At 43.2% G+C, this 4,646-nt stretch overlaps 1 pseudogene; it reads left to right on the top strand.

Annotated features, from left to right (window-relative positions):
• Positions 1 to 1,248: 1,248 nt before the first annotated feature.
• LOC116268798 lies at positions 1,249 to 1,381 on the top strand (annotated as a pseudogene).
• The last annotated feature ends 3,265 nt before the right edge of the window (positions 1,382 to 4,646 follow it).

Genomic DNA, 4,646 nt, shown 5'->3' with positions numbered 1-4,646 from the left:
TCCTTTTAAGGTCTGCTTTGGCGAAGACGGGATCTAGTTTCTAATAACCAGCCTTGGGGAAGTGGAATTCTGGTTTCCATGACTTGCTTTGGGGGAAAAAAGAGGGAGGAGAGATAGAACAGAAAAGATCAGAGAGAACGTGCTTCTGGAGCCTTCCAGTCTCCTTTAGATCAAAGTACTCAGCCTGCCAAAGTGCCGTACTGCAGGGCATTGTTTTCCAAGCCCCAACAGAGGGCAGAGCGCTCTGGTGCATCTGTTTCTTCTTAAGTGTCTTCAGCTCGTTAATCCCTTGTACTCTGGGGAGGCGTACTCTGGTCTCTCAAACGTGCCCACCTCTAGGCATTCTTTACAGTCCTCTTTCCCCCTTGATAGATAATCTATACTGTAGTTAATAACTCTTTGTATTAAACTTTCTATGTACCGATTACGCTGTGGTTTCTAACTCCTGATTAGACTTGACCAGTACAACACTGAATATGTGTCTAACCAAAGCTGATGTAATTGTTTCGGGAAGACAAGAAGTCAGAAAGCATGAATGTGTGTATGTGAGCAATAAAGAGAGTGAGAGAGAGACAGCGAGAAAGTTAAGGCCTTATTTTCTGTCGCAAGAAGTTGACAATCTACACCTGAAACTGAAAAATTATAGAATATAGTATAAAATTAGAGATTTGAAAGTGGTTCTGTTTAGAGATCAGGAAATGGAGAGAGATCTGCTAATTTTTGTTACAAGCCTTGGATTTGACTCTTATGATTATAGATAGCTTCAATAAGAATTAAAACTGATAAAAAGAGAATTACTAGGACTTTGGAGGGCCAAGGCAGGAGGATCACTTGAGGCCAGGAGTTCAAGGTCAGCCTCGCCAACATACCGAAATCCCATCCCTACTAAAAAACACAAAAAGGTAGCTGGGCATGGTGGCGCATGCTTGTAATCCCAGCTACTCGGGAGGCTGAGGCATGAAAATCACTTGAACCTGGGAGGCAGAGGTTGCAGTGAGCTGAGATCATGCCACTGGACTCCAGCCTGGATGACAGAACGAGACTCTGTCTAAAAAAGAGAAAGAAAAAAAAAAAGGAGAGAGAGAGAAAAAAAAGAAAATTACTAGGGCTGAAATAAATAAACAAAGGGGAAGGAAGGAAAGAACGTTACAAAGTTTGTGGGAGTAAACCAAAAATAAAATTCTAAGCACCCCCAACCACTGAATGGATCCCCCCTTGGCCAAGAGGATCCCAAAGAAAACCCAAGGAAGCTTTGTGCAATGGCAGCCAATGAGGTTTACCTGAGGTGTGATTATTGCTAATGGAAAACTCTTCTCAGTACCCTGCCATGATGTCTTGAAACATAGTCAGCATTGGCAATTTTTGACAGTCTCTCCAGAGACTGAACTTTGTTAGTAAAAAAAATATATGTTAAAAAAAACCCAAAAAACAAAAACCGAACTCGGGTGCAGTGGTTCACACCTGTAATCCCAGCACTTTGGGAGGCTGAGGCGGGTGGATCACTTGAGGTCAGGAGGTCGAGACCAGCCTGGCCAACATGGTGAAACCCCGTCTCTACTAAAAATACAAAAATTAGTTGAGCATGTGCCTCACACCTGTAGTCCCAGCTATTCGGGAGGCTGAGGTGGGAGAATTGCTTCAGCTTGGGAGGCAGAGGTTGCAGCGAGCTAAGATCACACCACTGCACTCCAGCCTGGGGGACAGAGTGAGACTCTATCTCAAAAAACAAACAAACAAACAAAACAAACAAAGAAAATCCAAAAACATATGCTCAAAAAACTAGTTAAGGCCATAATGGGAAGGGAGGTCAGATATCCTTTGCTACACCCTCCTCCCTTTGGAGTTCAGGCACATGACTGACCAGCATGAACATTCACAAAGAGATTATAAGACTGACAAAACAGACTATTTGTAGCAACAAGATACCAAATTCCAACCTGATGCTGGTGTAGCATCACATGACACATAACAGGCCCTAAAGGAAATCAAAGTATTTTACCCCCAAATGTATTTCTTTGACATATTTTGGAATAGCTCTGCAAAGCCATCTCTTGTGGGGGAAAATCTGCATTCTCTAGAGAATCTCCTTCCCTTACCAGGACTTTTTTGGAGAGTCTGATACCTTTCAAGGCCCAGTGAGAGACATATACCATCTATTCTCTCTGAAGCTTACTTAGAGACTTTATATAACAAAAATCTGGGGTTCCACAATCCCCCTTATCTTGATTCAAGCATTTCTTTATGCTGACTCAGCTCTTCAGGCAAAGCTTAACTCTTTCAACCAATCACCAATCAGAAAATCTTTGAATCCACCTATGACCTGGAAATCCCCTGCTTCCAGATGTTCTACCTTTCTGGGCTGAACCAATGCATACCTCACATGTGTTGATTTATGTCTTTGCCTGGAACTTCTGTCTCCTTAAAATGTATAAAACTAAGCTGTAACCCAACCACCTTGGATGCATGTTCTCAGGACCTCCTGAGGCTGTGTCAAGGGTCATGGGCCTCACATTTAGCTCAGAACAAACTTCTTCAAATATTTTACAGAATTTTGCTTTCTTCACCCACAGGGGCATTAAAAGATGTGTCACTGGGATTTTTTTTTTTTTTTTAATTAAACACACAATATATGATCAAACTAATTTCTGCCAAACTAATTTAATGGGATTAGAAAATAGGCCCATTGTCTCCCTCATTTCTTTCTTCCTTGAAAGAAAGGATAGGGATGGAGGAAATCCATGCCTTTGGTTACCTAGAGCCGCAGTCTCCAACCTTTTTGGCACCAGGGACCGGTTTTGTGGAAGACAATTTTTCCACAGTGGGTGGTGGGGGAGTGGGGGAGTGGGGCAGATGTTTCTGGGATGAGACTGTCCCACCTCAGATCATCAGGCATTAGTTAGAGTCTCATAAGGAACACGCAACCTAGATCCCTCACATGCGCAGTTCACAATAGGGTTCACACTCCTATGAGAATCGAATGCTGCCGCTGAGCTGACAGGAGCTGGAGCTCAGGTGGTCATGCTGGCTTGCCCGCTGCTCACCTGCCGCTGTGTGGCCCACTTCCTAACAGGTCACAGACAGTACCGGTCCTTGGCCGGAGGACTGGGGACCCTGACCTAGAGTACCAGAAGGGACAGTGTAGTAGGACCGTGGAAATCTGTCTCTGCTGGGGAGGGAGGTAAGAACTCCAAATAATTGAAAGCAATAGCATTATTTCTGCATCCAAAAGAAAGCCCATTAGTTACCCTCAGAGGCTTCCTCTACTGCCTCCCTAGGGCTCACTCAGCATAGTCGGAGAAGCAGCAGCATATGTGGACTTGGATTGTTAATAAATGGGCAAGAATCAAAACACCTTCTTGTGTTTTTCTTTTTTTCCAGTTGGCAAAAATGCACTTGGTCATTTCAAATACAACATAGGTCTTCATGAATTAGCGAAACAATAGGGAGCCATGAGTATTTGTCTAGAAGAGAAGTCTCATGTAGCTACACAGAAAGCCGATTACCCCATGGGTAGGACAGGGGAGACTGGAGCGGTGTTGCTCAGAATCTTGAATTGCACAGAGGTGAGGACAAGGAGGACAGTCTTGGTTGCAATTTTGGTGCTACAAACAGAGCCACATTGTTGCCTGTGTTGAAAATGAATGTAGTGCTCTTCATTTTTAGCTGTGTCTCTATTGAAATGAGAATAAATATAAAATACATAACGAACACCCAAGAAAATCTACAGTGGCAATTTTCTAATACCAACACAAAAAGGAGCATGTGACTATGAAATTCCCTTGTCCTTTGGTTTTCTTCTTGCGAATATGAAAATATAAACACCATTGTTTTGTGAGAATTAGAGTTAATTTGTTGGTAATATTACTAGCACAATGTCTGGCTTGAAGTAGCATTAAATTGTTATCAGAAAGGGGTCCTGAGGCAGGCCCCGAGAGAGGGTTCTTGGATCTCGGGAAAGAAAGAATTTGAGGTGAATTCATTGAGTAAAGTGAAAGCAAATTTATTAGAGAAGTACAGAAACAAAGGAATGGCTACTCCGTAGGCAAAAGGCCCTGACGGCTGCTGGTTGCCCACTTTTATGGTTATTTCTTGATTATATGCTAAACAAGGTATGGATTATTCATGAGCTTTCTGGGAGAGGAGTGGGCAATTCCTGGAACTGAGGATTCCTACCCCTTTTTGACCATATAGGGTAACCCCCTGACATTGCCTTGGCATTTGTAAACTGCCATGGTGCTGGTGGGAGTGTCTTTTAGCATGATAATACATTATAATTGCCATATAATGAGCAGTGAAGATGACCAGAGGTCACTTTTGTGGCCATCTTGGTTTCGGTGGGTTTTGGCCGGCTTCTTTACCATCACCTGTTTTATCAACAAGGTCTTTGTGACCTGTACCTTGTGCCGTCCTCCTATCTCATCCTGTGACTTAGGACGTCTAACCTCCTGGGAGTGCAGCCCACTGGGTCTTATTTTACCCAGCCCCTGTTAATGATGGAGTCGCTCTGGTTCAAATGCCTCTGACAAAACGACTGATAGCATTACTGATATTTTCATTCCTTTTATCGTCATTTTAATTATTAGTAGTATTTGAAAGCAGAGTCACAACCTCAGATGGTTTCAGGAGCCAGGCCGGGAACATAAGTG

Source organism: Papio anubis, chromosome 8, assembly GCF_008728515.1.
Source record: "Papio anubis isolate 15944 chromosome 8, Panubis1.0, whole genome shotgun sequence".
NCBI classification, from domain to species: domain Eukaryota; kingdom Metazoa; phylum Chordata; class Mammalia; order Primates; family Cercopithecidae; genus Papio; species Papio anubis.
This window is presented reverse-complemented; position numbering and strand designations above follow the sequence as displayed.